Raw genomic sequence first — 17,085 nt, forward strand, 5'->3', positions numbered from 1 at the left:
GTGTAGGCACTACATGTATCTAAATCCAGTAGATTTCATGTGCAGTTTTGTGAATAGAGGATGCTTTTGAAAGGTTTGGCTACTGAGTAATGTAAACTTGAGTAGTCTAGACTGGAACACTAATAGCCATTGTCTCAACATTTTAACGTGAGAACATGCAATAAGGGTAAATTCTAAGAGCTTTTTTTTTTAATATTTATTTATTTTTAAGAGAGAGAGAGACAGCAACAGAGTGTGAGCAGGGGAGGCACAGCGAGAGGGAGACACACAATTTGAAGTAGGCTCCAGGCTCTGAGCTGTTGGCACAGAGCCTGACGCTGGGCTTGAACTCATGAACCATGAGATCATGACCTGAGCTGAAGTCAGACGCTTAACCGACTAAGCCACCCACGTGCCCCTAAGTGAGAGCTTTTTTAAACTAATGTTTTAGTCAACTCTTTAGGTTGTTGATTGCCAAGTAATACTATTATTTAGTGCTCTTGAAACTTCAAAAGTTTGAGCCTTAGATTTTTACTCCGTGCTTTCCCTCAATTGAAAATGTGTAATACAGGGTATTTTTGTAAGGCAGAAGTAAATTGCCTTCATTGTAGAGTTTGAATGGAACTAATTTTCACTTGGCAAAAGGTAGATTCTCAAATTATATTTGTTGAGTCTAATTGACTTCTAAACAAAATAAATTGTGAAATACGTTCTTTAAAATATTAAGATTGTTGGGGCGCCTGGGTGGCTCAGTTGGTTAAGTGTCCGACTTCCCCTCAAGTCATGATCTCGCGGTTTGTGGGTTCGAACCCTGTGTCGGGCTCTGTGCTGACAGCTCAGAGTCTGGAGCCTGGAGCTTGCTTTGGACTCTGTGTTTCCCTCTCTCTCTGCCTCTCCCCCACTTACGCTCTGTCTACCCTTTTGCTCAAAAATAAATAAATATTAAAAAAATTTTTTAATAAATAAAAAATAAAATATTAATATTGTTATCATATTTGATAGCCTTTTGCACCATTACTTTCATTGAATGTTTACAGTGGCTCAGACACTGTGTTACGGGTATTACACTCTCACTTAAATCCTCACAACAGTCTCATTAAGCACACAACCCCATTTTACATACAAATACATTACTACTCAGATCAAGCACCTTGCCCAAGTTATGTTGCAGAACTGGAATTTGAACCCAGACTGGCCCCATAGTCATGTACTTTCAATTACTGTCGTTTGTGAATTTTAGTACATCAAAATAAGGATGGATGGTGAGTTTTAGTACATGGAAGTAAGGGTGCAGTGGGGAGGTTACCTAAAAAGTTCTCTATGGTGCCTATTAGATGTTAAGAATTTACCATCAAGTAGCCAGGATTTGGAAAACACAGAAGTATGCAAATTGGTTGTATAAAATTATGATACAGTAATACATTTTAGGCTTGTAATCTTCACTTGCACTTACAGTATTTTCCTTTTCAGCATTCCATGTGAGATGCTAAAAATTAAAAATACCTCAATTAGCAACCACAAAAAAGTAAAACTGTTAATTGAACCTTGTAATGTCCTCTTGCTGTCTGTTAGGCTTTTCTTTGCAGACTTTGATTATGTGTAATAAAACTGTTGCTTAATTAATGCCAGGGTTCTGAAGCGTTTGGATGCCACAGAAGAGGGTGAAGAGGAGAAACCAAGAGGCAGCATCAAATAGCTTTTCTGTCATGTTCATTTAGATCTGCCATTCTTGTCCTAGTTCATGATATATGGCTCCCAACAGATAGGGGGAGAATTGAATGAGAAGCAGTAGTGAATCCTGTTTTCAGAAAAACACAAGTCATGACTGAGGCTCTCAGTAGGTTAATGAATAACTGTTTTCAGACAATATTTCACCCCTAGTTGGAGCTGCCCTTGGAATGAATGTGGCCGTGTTGATGTGACCAGCAGACACGATGCAAAACCAAACTAGTTGGTGACATGGCACCATGGCTTTGCGGTCTGTGCAAGAAAGATCCACAACTGATGTCCATAGCGGGCTGTCACTGGGAGAAGGGTGCTTGTATGTAACCAGAGCATGAGAGAGGATATCCTTCTGACTTCTATTAATTTTTATTTAGAATGCTAAAAAACAAAATGGTAAAAATTCCCCTTGGAAATTGCTTAAGTCTCCCTTAATTATGGACATACTTCTTGAGGGATCCATATGCTTAAAAAAGAAAAAAAAAGTTGATAAGGAAATGTTTGTTTCATATCATAATTAAAAAATTTTTTTGTTAATTTTAGAATACAGAGTAACAAAGAACACAACAGTCTTCACTAAAATGAGTTTACTTTTGACGTGACTCTTTACGTTCTCTTCCTTTTCATTCTTTCATTCTCCCTTCTTGATTCAATAAACTTATGTATTAGCTGGTTTTGTATTTATATTTTAACAAGTGTTGAATTCTATTTTAAAGACTGTTGAAAAGCACTGTTGCTTTCAGGGTGGGGAAGATTTGAAATCCAATAATGAAAAATGAAGTCTCTTTCATTTCTGGCTGCATTCCTAGATGGTTGTATGTATCATAATCATTGAACTTTTAGAGCCTGCTCAAATTCTGTTTGGACTGCATAGGGTTACCACATACCTAAATTATACTTTCCGGCAATATTTAAACACGAAGTAGACATTGTTAAGTGGAAGCATTGATATCATAATTTCTAGTGGTTAAGGTGTCTGTCAGTAAAGAAGGAAGCTTACTAGCATGGGAAAAGAGTACAAGCTTCAATTGGAATGGGTCTCTATTGTCCAGGGGGTTATTCAATGCTAATAAATACTTGCTTTAGCATAGATGGAGCTAGGTTAAGTGTTTACAGCCAAACCTTTCTCTTCTCCACTGAAGAGCAAGGTTCTCCTAACACTGACCTACTTTGCTTATATGGTACTATAGATAAAACAGTTATGCAGCCATGAAGAGAAAAATAGATGAAGACCAGAAGAATTTTTTAGTAGGAAGTGCTTGGTAGCGTGTTTCTTTGTTGGTAAGACGTAATGTTTCCACAAATCATGAATAAATATTCTGAATTCCCTAATATTATAGCAGTTATAACCATTTTTAAGCCTCCTTTCTAAGTAGATATTTCTCTCCTGGCTTTCTGTATTGTGAACTTTACAAAACTGGCTTCGGCAGCCTATTAATTATTCATATCATAGCAACAATTAAAGCAAATTAAAAATAAAAATCGCCATATTGCATTTAACCATGGGCAGCGCCAAACTGTGTCAGCTCTGGAAGGGCCTGTGGTGTTTCCTTAGTTAAAAGTGCTAGAGGGAGCTCTAACCTTGTTCAGAGTAGTGGCATATGGGAACAATTGTCTGTATGTGGCCATGGGGTCGCAAGTAAAAATGGGAGGCTAAGGATGTTACGTGGCAAAAATTTAAATCTTTATTAGAACTCCCTGTTTCCTTTAGTTTCCTGTATATCAGAAAATATGGGTGAGGACTGTCTAAGTATAATCAAACAGGACTTTAGTCACCCTCATTCCTCTTTCTATAAATCTAATCATCTCCTTCTAATACAGTTTTCAGGAGACCCTGAATTTGGCTCAGTGAATTTTCACAAAGTGAAAACACACCTGAATACTCACCACTGAATTTTTTTTCGTTTTCTGTTTTGTTTTGTTTTGTTGAAAAAGAACGGAAAGAAAAAGAACATTATCAGAAACCCATTCCTGTCCTCTTTGTCACTCCCCTCCCAAGGGTAACATTATCCTTACTTCTAACATCAGTCATTAGTTTTGCCTGTTTTTCTTCATATAAATGAAATCACGTGGTACATACTCTTTACTGTCTGACTTATTTCACTCAACATAATGTTTTTGAGAGTCACATTGCATATAGTTGTAAATTTTTAAATTTTCATTGATGTGTAGTATTTCATTATACCAATCTATCCATTTTGCTGTAGATGAACATTTGGGTGCTTTCAGATTTTGATAACTACAGAAAAATTGTATATATCTGTCGGTAAGTACATACAATGAATACATGTATCCTATTGGGTGTGTATCTAGGAAGGGAATTGGGATTTCCAAACTGGTAGTACCAATTTATACTCCTGCCAGTGTGTGAGTGAAAGTTCCATTGTTACCCAACACTTGATTTTTTGGCTTTTTCATTGAGCATTCTGATGGTGTGGAGGAGAATCACATTGTTGTGGGTTTTTTTGTGATTCCATTTCTAAGTGTACAGTCCAGTAGTGTTAAATATATGCACACTGTCACGTTGTGTTTTTTAATTTAAGTTTCCCTTAAAAGTTAAAATTGACTATGTTTTTATACATTGATTGACCGTTTCGATGTGATATGCCTGTTCGGGTCCTTTTGCCCAGTTTTCTATGTGGTTTTATGTATGTTTCTTAATGATTTATAAGGGTTCTATGTAAATTCTGGATACAAAGTCCTTTGTTTGATATGATATATGTGTTGCAGATATTTTCTCCTATTCTGTGCCTTGCTTTTGCACTTTTTGTTAATGATGTCTCCTGAGGAACCCAGGTTCTTAATTTTAGTATAGTCCAATATATCAATCTTTGCCACATAGAGTTAGTATTTTACATTCTACTTAAATCTGTGCCTACCCCAGTGTCATGAAGATATTCTGTTTTCTTCTAAAATTTGAATGGTTTGACCTTTTACATTTGGAGTACAGTCCACTTGATTTTTTTGTGTGTTTTGGTATTAGGTACAGGTAAAGAGTTGTTGTTGTTTTTTGTTGTCAGGTGATAATCAGTTGACCCAGCACTATTTTTTTTTTTTTTTTGATGTTTATTTATTTTTGAGAGAGAGAACACCAGCGGGGAAGGAGCAGTGAGAGAGGGGGACAGAGGATCTGAAGCGGGCACTGTGCTGAGAGATCCCAGTAGGTTTTTCATATCTATTTGCAGATTCTTCATGTAGTCCTACTATTTTGAATTGGCCCTAAATAAGACAAGTTGGTGTATTAAACTGATAGAATTTTTTGCCAACACACGAAGGGATTTTTAGTAGAGAGATACATTCATTTATTGACATTTTTCTAGAAAACATTATCTTAGATACTGGGAACTATGGACAGAGAGGTAGATGGAGGAAATGAGAGTAAACGTGAAAGAAATGAGTTAATAAACTTCAATATGACATTATTAGGTCTTCCTACTTAGTGTCAGCCCTGAGAAAGTTTATCACTTTTAAAGGGTTAATTTCCCTTTTTTTTTTTTAATGTTTATTTTTTAGAGAGAGAGAGAATGAGCGGTGGGGGGGGGGGGGGGGGGTGCAGAGAGAAAGGGAGACACAGAATCTGAAGCAGGCTCCAGGCTCTGAGCTGTCAGCACAGAGCCCAAGGCAGAGCTCAAACTCACGAACTGTGAGATCATGACCTGAGCTGAAGTTGGCTGCTTAACTGACTAAGTCACCCAGATGCCCCTAAAGTGTTAATTTCTTAATTATGGAATATTTTAGCCTGTAGAAAAGTGAGAGAATAATAATGTTACCTGTGTACCTGTCACTCAAAATGGTAACATTTCTTTGCATTAAAAATTCAGTATTTTTAGAGGTGCCTGGGTGGCTTAGTCAGTTAAATAGCCAACTCTTGTTTTCGGCTCAGGTCATGATCTTAGGGTCTGTGGGTTCAAGCCCCATGTCGAGCTCGTCGACAGTGCAGGGCCTGCTTGGGATTCTGTCTCTCCTTCTCTCTCTCCCTTTCTCTCAAGTAAATGTAAAAAAGAAAGAAAATTCAATCTTTTTAAAATAAATTAATAAATAAAATAAAAAATTTGTTAATTTTAGAAAAGGTTGACTTGTTCTTAAGATTCTGGAATATATTGCTTATCCAAATAATATTATGAAAAAAATTTTTTTTCTCTTTTTAAATGTTTATTTAGAGAGAGAGAGAACGTGCACACACATGCAAGTGGGGGAGGGGCAGAGATGGGGGGGGGGGGTTGGAGAAAATCCCAAATAGACTCCACACTCAGCATGGAGCTCAGCATGGAGCCTGTCACGGGACTTGATCTCACAACTGAGAAAGAGATCACTACCTGAGCCAATATCAGGAGTCGGAGGTTTAATCAACTGAGCCACCCTGGCACCCCAAAAATATTTCTCTTTTCACTTGAGGGACATACTTAAATTCTAATATGTTAATTTTTTAGTAAGAAAATATGAAGGACGAATCTTTATTTTTAAATTTATTTACTCAGCTCTATTTTAATCTACCATGGAACTGAATCATATGGACTCAAAATACAAAAGCCAGACTGAGCCTCAGATTATTCTGTCCACCTACTCATTTTACAGATATGGTCCGATGACAGTAGAAACTTGCCCACGATCACATAGGTAATTAGTGATAGGGCCGGGTCATCATGCTTTGCTGTGGGGCAGTTTATATGTCTGTCAACTACAAGAAAACTTTTCATAATGTTTTATTTCCAGGGTATCAGAGTTGGGTATGTATTCCTTAAACAGAAAATAAAAATAATGTAAATTTCAGAACATTTGATACACAGAAAAATTTCATGAGAAAAAGTTGGCACCCTTGAGTTTCATTTTTATAGTGTTCTAGGTGAGTTTACATCACAGTCAGGTGAAGTTAAAAGGTAGGGTAGTGGGGCACCTGCTTGGCTCATTTCGGTTGAGCGTCTGTCCGACTTTGGCTCAGGTCATGATCTCGTGGTTCATGAGTTCAAGCCCCACATTGAGCTCACCGCTGTTAGCACAGAGCCTGCTTCAGACCCTCTGTTCTCCCCTCTCTTTTCCCCTCCCCCTGCTCACGCTCTCTCTCTCTCTTGCTCTCTTTCAAAGATGAATAAACAATTTTTCTTAAAAAAGCTTCAAAAAAAAAAAAAAAGGTGGGGTAGTAAACCGGGAAATAACTTTATAGACACCATTTCATACTTTAAGAAAAGCCAAGTTCTGCAGAGAAGGAATATGATTTCTTTCTAAATCAACTGCATAAACATTGTGGAAGTAACTGTCTTCTTGATTTTCATTTCTTCCTGATTTCGTTTTCATCTGCCACCTCTATCCCCAACAAATACACACTCAAAATCCCTGGTGGAAGTTTGTCCTATTCGGGGGGGGGGGGGGGGAGTTTTTGTGATCCTCAAAATTAAATCTTTCCTCAGAAATACCAAAATCTACAGTCTCTGTCTGGCCCATGAAATCCCATAAAAATAGTGCCCCTGTGAGGGAAGTATAAATAAACTTCAAACAGAATCAAATGGTAATAGTTTTTCTGCCAGTTTTTGAGAGAGAGGAGAGTGCTGATAACAGAATTTCATTCTGCTTTCAGCTCTAGCTCTGCCTTTGCTAATCACTAACACAAAGTATAAAGTCTGAAGGAAGTGGGGTGCCTGGGTGGCTCAGTTGGTTGAGCGTCTGACTTCGGCTCAGGTCATGATCTCACAGTTCGTGGGTTCGAGCCCCGCGTCAGGCTCTGTGCTGACAGCTCAGAGCCTGGATCTTGCTTAGGATTCTGTGTCTCCCTCTCTCCCTGCCCCTCCCCTACTTGCTTGCTCTCTCTCTCTCAAAAATGAATAAACGTTAAACAAAAAAAAATTTTTTTAAGTCTGAAGGAGGCAAAATGTACTCTGTACACAGGATGTTAGCTCTTTGATAGAAACAAGGTGGATTTTAGAAATTGGAGTAATGCATTGAGAGTCTTGTTACCATGCTAATAATTTCCTTATTGTTCTTTCCTCACTAAATTGGAGTGTTACAGGAATGTTTTGGCAATTGCTCTGAAAGATTGAAAATGAAATAAAAAATCAGTGCACATGCCTTTTTTCCATATTGTAAAACATATTTAGAAGTCTTCCTTTTGCTCTTTTCTTTCTCTCCAACTGTTAAATTTAATGGAAACATCAACCTAGTGTCAATCATAATTCCTTTTGGAACTTAAGTTTTACTATGATTTTTAGATTTTTACATAGTTTATTACATGAAAACTTTGAAACAAATCTTAGAAAACAATGGATTAAAGATTGCCAAGTTAGAGTACTTACGGACAAAGCATCAATGTAGTGATAGTAGCATCCTTGTTTAGTGAGAGAAGGGGACTCCATATATGCTTTACTGCTATAATCCCAAAAAGCAATATCTGCTCTTGCTAGAAGTTTGGATTAAAAATTCAGTTTACCAAATATTTTTGAGCTGCTGTTACATAGATATAAAGTGCTTATGTCACCATCTCTATCCTTCAGAGTTTAAAATCTAGTGTGAAAGTGAAGATTTCTAGACATAAAATTATTATAAAAGCAAAGAAGCTGGTATTTAATAAAGCATTAAGCTAATTACAATCAGCCACTAAGTTTATTACAGTTCTCTCTAGTTAAAAGCATGATTACAGCTAATACCCTTACTATGTGCCAGGTACTCTTCTAAATGTCTTTACATTGTATTATTTTATTTTTAATCCTAACATTAACCTTACCTCTAGGTGATTACTGTAAGAATCACCCTTTTATAGATGATGAAATTGAGGCACAGATAGGTTAAGTAATTTATCCAAGATCACACATTGAGTAAATGGTAGAGCTAGGATAGAATCAGTGCCAAATTATGGGATCATTTTTTGTGCTATTCTATTACAGAAACATAAATTCCTTCACAGTGACATTTGAACTAGCTTCAGTGTGGCACTTGTGGTCATGGTGCTTATGAAAACCACTTTTGAAAGCTGTAGAAAATGTATTTATCCATCTGTACAAAGCAGTCCTGATCTTTAACATTTAGTCTTAGTCATTGACCTGGAGTTTTATTGTCATTAAAAAGTGGAAGGGCCAAAGTTTCATTTTAGAAAAAACTGTTCACTTTACATAACAACTGCATTTTGAAATTTAGTCTGAACTTATGTGAATCTGAACAAGTTATTTTGATCACCTCTGCTAAAAAAACAGATGCTGCATCCAAACTAAGGTTCTCCTGGATAAATTAAGAAAACAATTACCCAAGTATTCCAGAGAGAAATGTCTTTAGTCCCTTGATGCTCCAAGGGTTATTAAAGTTTTACCTGCAGATAACCAAGACTTCCAGAAGTTACAAGTCATTTACTTCATTCACTGCAGCTAAGAGAGGCCTGTGCTGCCGCCTCGTAGGATTATTTCTTGCTGCATTTAACATGCATTAACAAGCATTTGGAAAGAGTTGAATTTCTTCTGGAAAGTTGAGTTGGCTTCTTAAGATCCTATTCCAAAAAACGTTGTATTTTCCTAATCCAGGTTTTAGATATACCTTCTCAAAAGCGTTCTTCAGGAGCAAGTTTTACCAAATCATGGAGACCTTTTTATTGGACACAAAAATGTAAGGATTAGAGCACAAAGAGGAGGGGGGGTAGTTTTTTTCTTTCTTTATTTAAAACTGACTGTATTTCTCCCATGTACTTTTAATTGTGCTTTAAGTGGGTGTCTGTTTTCCTTTGGCAGCCAATGCCCCGTCCTTCCCTGTTATTTATGGTAGAACGTAAACTTTCTGCTGCTAAAATAAAGGGAGGATGTGAGGGGGAAGTTGGGGAGAAGACTCTTAGTTTAAACTTTCTCCATCACAGAAATTTTATTTTGGCAATATTAGCATTATTTAACATCCTGATGAGCAACCTCTATCTGAGGAAGTTTACAGAAAGAGCAACCAGATTCCAGACAATTAAACTTTATTACTCTGCCTGAAACATTAAGTAGTGGTTTCAGAAAATGGTTTTTCATCTCCTCTCCTTCTTGATGTTTATTGTTTATTGTGTGGGAGAGGACCTGTTTGTCCAACGAGCATATTGAAGGTGAGCTTGGTAATGCTGGGTCCCTATTGCATTTGTTCTTGTCCCCCTCATCTCTCTCCACCTCACCCCTACTCTACTTACCCCCCCCACCCCCAATCTCTTCTGTGCCTTATCTTTCTCTCTCTTCCCATCTCCCCCTACCCCTGCTTATCTCTCCTCACTCTTTTCAGGTCTCTCACCTACCCCCTCTCAAGTGCCCCCTGTCTCTCCCCTGCCTGCAGACACTTTGGTCATTCCTCTCCCTTTTCTCCTCTCCTCCCTCTTCCCCTTCTCTTTCTCTCTCCTCTCCTTCCCCCTCTTCCTTTGCTCCAACCTTTTCCTCTCCTGTCTCCTTTTCCCTCTTCTTCTTCCTCTTCTCTCTCCTCCTGTCCACAGTCACAGTGATCTGTAATTCCATATCCTCCAGGATCAGATCTTGTCTGAGGCAAAGGAGAGAAATTTTCCCAGCTCTGATTAATTCGATGTTACAGACAAAAAAATCCTCTAGATGGCACAGAAACATCCCCCTCCCCTATACATCAAATAATTGACTAGTATATATTTTTTAAAGACCAGAAAGATATTTACCCACCAAAATGTGAAAATTATTTATTGATGGTGGAAATTATGGGCAGTTTTTATGTTCTTTGTGCTTCTATATTTTTCACATTGTCTAAAGTGTATCTATTATAAATGATTTTTAAAAAAAAATTTTTAACGTTTATTTATTATTGAGGGACACAGAGAGAGAGAGAGAGACAGAGCATGAGCATGGGAGGGGCAGAGAGAGGGGGAGACACAGAATCTGAAGCAGGCTCCAGGCTCTGAGCTGTCAGCACAGAGCCTGACATGGGGCTTGAACTCACAAACCACGAGATCATGACCTGAGCTGAAGTTGGATGCTTATCCGACTTGAGCCACCCAAGCACCCCAGTGTTTTTTAAAAAACAAATTAGTCTTTCTCTGCTTGACCCCACTAGGTCCATATTTATTGAAAATTAAAACAAAACAAAATGGAAGAATCAGATTTGACCCTCTAGCGAGTATGAATCTGGTTTGTTTTTTGATGTTTAGTTTTCCAAATTCTTTTAACTTTCAAAATGGTGGCCCTTTGGACTACAGCAGGAAGCTTTCAGCTATTGGCACTATCATAGCACACAATGGATGTTAAATATAGTCTTACAAGTTAGGCTCAAACTCTAAGTCCTGTAAGACCTTTTCTTCCTTTCTCTGCCTCCCCAAAATTTAGTTCCTATTTTGTTTTTTTCTTAATCTTCTATACTCTGAGGGTGGTCAATGTGACAGACTTGGCAATTTGTACATAGATTTGTTTTCAGCCCTGTTATCAGTCTTGGGGGATAGAGGGAACTGGCATCGGTGAACAGCCATTCTATTATTGTTACACCTCATTATTGTACCTTCTTTATTGCCCTTGGTACTGTTGGTTATAAAAGGCATAAAATTCATGTTATACTAGGCTGTGATACCAACTCTGTTACAGTTAAATGTTAAAATTCCAAGTACAGATTCAAGTTTGACCAAAAAAACTTCCAGACTGTGTCCTTCTCGCTAGCTAGCTTAGGTGTAGGAGGTGAGTGTAAGATTAGATGAAGTGAGTGTTCGAGACAGTTATCCCTTTTCCTACCTATAGTGTGATCATTTAAGAAAGGGTTAAATGGTATAGTTAGTGAATGGTTTTCTAGCTGCAGGGGTTTTTGAAAAGAGATCAAGGAATTATACAGTTAATTGAATTCTTCAGGCGAGGACTTACGGTCATTGAAAAAATGTGAGTGAGCAAAATTCTCTTGCTTTGCTCCTAGATATAGTTCATATAGTGCCTTAGAATTCCTGAATTCTTTTTTTTTTTTTAAGGATTTCATGCCTATTTATGCAGGTTGGACATTTTATACGATAAACATGACATTTTAAAAGAATTTACACAGTGTATTTGTTCCCTTGCCTTGTCTTTCTCCTTGTTTGTGTTTCTTATTTCCTCACTTCTCCAAGTCTGCATTATTGGTGCTTTTTCCCATTTTCCCCCATCTTGTGAGCAAAGTTTTAACAGTACGTAGAAAGTTAACTGCCTGGAGTCTTTTAAATATAAGTAACACGCAACCAGTAATAAGCTGTCGGTTGTTTTTTTGCTGCCTGCAAAGAAACATAAACACAGCGCTCATTTCTGGCAGGTTTTTACTGTCAGAGTTTCTCCTATTATATTTATCTTACAATTTGCCAGGGGGTGAAGTTATTAAGTTTTAGCAGCAGCCATCGATCAAGTTCACAAGTTAACACGATAAAGGCTCTGTGCCGCTCCGATCCGGGGAAATGATGATCCTCACTCGGTAATTAACTAAATGAGAAAGTTAAATCTTACTTGAGAGCTGGGAGAGATGAAAGAGAGGTGTTTGTCAGTTTCTCAGTGGAAATTAGAAGCAGTTTTCTGCAATTCCCTAAGCTGCTGCTCTGTCATATTTTACATAAGCTCTGGGAAAACGTCTTGTAATTAGTGCTGTCATGGAGGATTTTTTTTTTGCTGAAGGATGTTGGAATAATTCATTAGATTATCAAGAAAGGCTTGTGTCCTGAAATGATTAGCACAGTGAAATTTAAACCATTAACGATAACAAGTTTAGAGCTTGCTGCAGTGCAGAGGCACCCGGGGTATGTCTGTGCCTATTTCAATCATTTCTTATAATTAAACATTATGTCCTTTTCTTCCCCCCATCACTAAGACCCATCCAAAAATCCTTTTAAGGTGGCACTGCCTACATCAGTGGGTTTACCAGCCTTGGAGGTGTGTGTAGTTAGTAGCTATAATAATGCAGCAGTAAATTAAACTGCTGTGAGTTTCTTGGTTTAGAACAAAAGAACCTATTGCCCTGGAAGCTATGAAGTTGCATGAGGGAACCCACTGCAGAAACAAGAGCCCTGGTTTTGAAACCTAACAATGCTAAGTGACTATCTGATCTCTTTAACTACCCTGGAAACCTGGAAATAATCAAAAATGGCTTTGTTTTGATTTTGGTGAATTTTTTATATGGCTTTTCCTATAATTAGTAAATAGAAAATTGGCAGGTGTCCAGTCTATAAATAATCATATGTACTGGGACCTTTGTGAGTTCATTTCTAGTGAGTTTTATTTGAAAGAATTGAAGTGATTGCGAGCTTTTTCTTGTTGGTTATTAGAAACAAGTCAGATTCATAATGTGAACTTTCCTTCTGCTGACAAATCTGCCCCTTCCTGTCTTCCATGTTCACTAATCAGATCTGACATATTTATGAGTTCACCTAATATGTAATCATATTTAGTAGAGACTGTTAAAATATTAATGCAATAATCCCACGGAGACATGTGATGTTTACTTCTGTTGAAATGTATGTCCCATTCTATTTATATGCGGAGCCACCGGTTTCTTTTCATTTGCACTCTCACGCCCCCTCACCCCCACCCCAAGAGAAATGGGACAATAGACTACTTTTTTGGTCACTGAAAGTTATAAAGGTTTTTTAAGAACTGAAAACTAGAATGATAAAATCTATGATCCCACTTTTGAACACTCAGTACCTCTCATTCTGCATGTTCAATTTATGGCCAGATTCTTTCAGTTTCTCTTGAAATCCTCTGTTAAATAAAAGATGCCCCAATGCCAGTGGGCCCTTACCCTTCTGGGTTCCTCTTTTGTTTCTGTCTAGCTCTTTAGGAGCTCTAGAGCTGTTCTGGATCCCCTGCCATCACCATGTCCTCATCCCTATGTGTGTTTACTTACCTCTTTCAGTCCTAATCAAAATTCAGACGATACCATTTCCTCTTAATTCAACCAAGGCTATGTTGAACTTATGTAAGAGATATTTTTCCAAAGAAATCAAGGGAAAACAGTAAGAAAAAACTTTAAAGTTGTTGCTTTTGGATTCTTATTTAACTAAACCTGGCAACAGCCAATAGAGGGTATAGTATAGACCTTTAAAAAATCCTCCCTCCTCCCTTTTTGGGATGCCTGGGTGGTTCAGTGTGTTGAGCATCCAGCTCTTGATTTCGGCTTAGGTCATGATCTCACAGTTTGGGAGTTTGAGCCCCTCATCAGGCTCTGCATAGACAGTACAGAACCTGCTTGAGAGTCTCTGTCTCTCTCTGTCTCTGTCTCTCTCTCTCTCTCCCTCCTCTTCCTCCTCTCTCTGCCCCTCCCCCACTCACATTCTCTCTCAAATAAACAATTAAAAATTTTTTTAAAAAAATTCTCCCTTTTCCCCCTCAGAACTCTTGAATGTTTTACCTTGTTTCTTCTGGCCACAGGATCAAGAACCCTGGTTCTGTCCCCTTCCAGGTTGATATACCAGGTTAAATATTTGAAGGATCAGCCCTATTGAAAAAGTGAGTTACTATTACTGAAGTAAATGTGTATTATACCCCAAATGTACCATTTTCAACAGGTCCTCCTTCCTTTCTTGTGAGGATAAAATACCTTTCTTCCAAGTACTTGCTAATCTGCCTGTTGTAATCTTAGCCATGATCACCTCTTGCCTGGATCATTTTATCAGCCTTCTAGCTGGTCTTCCTCTGTTCATGCACCTTGCTCCTGTTATCCCCTCGCCATTCTCTACATGGCAGCTGGTATAAATATTTCTAAAGGATAAATCAGATGCTGTCATATTTGACTACTTCAGAACCACCAGAGGTTCTCCTTTACACTTAGGATAAAATCCAGACTCCTTACTTACAGAAAGCCTAATGTGATATGGCCTCAGGCCACCTCGCTAACTCATTTCCCAATACTTTCCCCAACATTCACTGTGCCCCAGCCATACTAGCCTTCTTTCTGTCTTTCACTTGAACACACCTTTGACTTCTTGTTTGGGGGGCCTTTTCCCAGATCTTCACAAGACTGACCCTCATTATTCAGCTCTTAGCTCAGATGTTACCTCCTTCTGCATCATTTCATGACCACCTCAGTTACAGTAGACTGTACTGTTCCCTCCCTGTTTTATGTTAACAATTATTTCGTTTTCTTGACAATATTTATTGGTTTCTGAAATTAACATTTATTATATATTCTCATTCCACTCCTCCCTAGAGAAGATAAACTGTGCCTGTTCACTACAATCTCTCTAGCACTTAGAAAAGTGCCTAGCACAGAATAGTTATTCAATAAATGGTTGTTGGTTGATTGATAACTCTGAAGTCCCAGCCTTAGTCACAGTTCTTGTCCTATCCCTCCTAAGCTATAGCCCTATACCCAGCACAATCCTTGCCCATTTTATTCTTAGACTCATTCATCATCTTAATCATTAAATCCCTCTTCCTCTACCATGGGTTTCAATACTAGTCTTTCCTCAGAGCCCTTTTTAAAAAAAATCACCTGGTGTTTATCATGGCAAGTGCACTCCTTTTTTTTTTTTTTTTAATTTTTTAAAAATGTGTATTTATATTTAAAAGAAAGAGAGAGCCTGTGCACACACGCACCAGCGGGGGAAGGGCAGAAAGAAGGGAGGACAGAGGATCTGAGGCAGGCTCCTCACTGACAGCAGAGAGCACAATGAGGGGCTCAGACTCAACGAACCACGAGATCATGACCTGAGCCAAAGTCAGAACCAGCTGTGCCACACAGGCACCGCACAGCAAGTGTACTCCTTAATCCCCATTAACTATTTCACACACACCCCCAAAGCCCTTCCTAAGGCCAGAAAGAATCCTTAAATATCATTTGCCTCTCTCTAGTCATAAATATTACTCTTTATCTAGTCCTTGCACCCCCAATTCCCAATGGTGTCCTGTGTCTGAAACGTTTTTCTTTTCTCTACTTACCACACCCTTCCTGCGGCTAAAGCAGAGTTTACATGCCAACTGGAAACATCTATCATCTCACCATCAAATTCAGCCAGTCCATGCTGTGTCTTCCAGCCTCTACACATTACAATTAGCAAAGTCAGCTCACTCGATATTGCAGTGGTTGTGGTTAGGCTGGTTGATGTCTGCAAGTGTATATTTCTCCCTCCTGGCCCAGGCAGCAGCTTCAAAGAAATTCATGGTAATTTTGAAAGTGGTGCTTGTAATATGTTTTCCGGGGGGAAAAATGTTAGCTTTAGCCTTTGAGGACTAAGCTGAGGACAGTCATATAAATACTTAAGTCCTTTCATTTATGTGCTTGTCACCTGACAGCTTCTTCCTTTCTTTCTTTTGGAGCTAACTGTTCATTGTAAACAGAAAAGCAGAAGAAGAGATGTGCAGGGGTGGCAGAAAGTTAGTGTCACCATTAAACTGAGGTTGTTTGTCAGCTTTCCTAGACATTTGAACAGCAGTGGTTGAGTCATCAAGCTTTTGTTGGGAAAGCCAAATCAATTCTATTGCCACCAGTAACCATTACCCTTTCTCCCATACACTCTAATATACAACCTTTTGATTTTTTAATAATTGAACCTTTTCACTGTGCCCTTGTGGATTTTCAGAGGTTCTCAAATTGAAATTTTGCTACTTTTGCTTTAGCCATTAGTAGAAAAATCTGTATGGGAGAATGATAGAGGGAAAAGGCTTGATAACAAAGACCTCTGAGCTCTCTACAAATGTAATATCTTCGTTACAGATGAAATTAATATTACAGTGACATTTATATTTAGGAATACTCTATCCTTAGAAGTTTCAATTTTATTAAAATTTAATTTACATTCAATAAAATACACCCATTTTAAGTACACAAGTTTGATGAATTTTAGCAGAAGTATACGTACAGCTGTGTAACAGTCAAGCTGTAGAACATATTTATTGCCCCACAACCTTCCCTTGTGCCCCTACTCAGTCAACCCCATGCCCACATCCAGCCCCAGTCAATCACTTACCTGTTTTTATCATTATAAATTAGATTAGTTGTTCCTAGAGTTTCATATAAGTAGAGTTGTAAAGTATGAGTTTTTGTGCCTGGCTTCTTTTGTTCAGCATGTTTTTGAGATTCATACATGAGATTTTGTGTATCTGTAGTTCATTCTTTTATTGCCCAGTACTGTTCCATTTTACAGATATATCTCAGTTTGCTTAACTCTTGATGGACATTGAGATTTTTTTTTTAACTTGGGACTATTATGAAATATGTTTTCATTTTGCAGAGGAGGTAAATGCCTAGAAGTGGGTCATATGATAAATATATGTTCAGTTTTATAGAAACTGTGCTGTGTGTTCTAAAGTAGTTGTACCTTTAACCATTACTGCCAGCAAAGTATGAGAGGCTCATTTGCTCCTCATTTTTGCCCATATGTGCTATGATCAGTCTTTTTAATTTTAGCCATTGTCATAATTGTGTAGTAGTATCTCATTGTGATTTTAATTTGCATTTCCCTAGTGACTGATGATTCTGAACATCTTTCCATGG

General features: G+C 38.0%; 1 protein-coding gene and 1 non-coding gene across 8 annotated transcripts in view; both read left to right on the forward strand.

The window, feature by feature from the left end:
• Positions 1-17,085, forward strand: part of BTRC (beta-transducin repeat containing E3 ubiquitin protein ligase) — a 180,320-nt gene that overhangs the window by 125,609 nt on the left and 37,626 nt on the right. The window lies entirely within an intron of this gene.
• On the forward strand, positions 7,333-7,417 carry TRNAR-UCG. Its single transcript has one exon. It is a non-coding gene; the product is annotated as a tRNA-Arg (tRNA).

This window comes from Felis catus, chromosome D2 (genome assembly GCF_018350175.1).
Source record: "Felis catus isolate Fca126 chromosome D2, F.catus_Fca126_mat1.0, whole genome shotgun sequence".
Lineage (NCBI taxonomy): Eukaryota > Metazoa > Chordata > Mammalia > Carnivora > Felidae > Felis > Felis catus.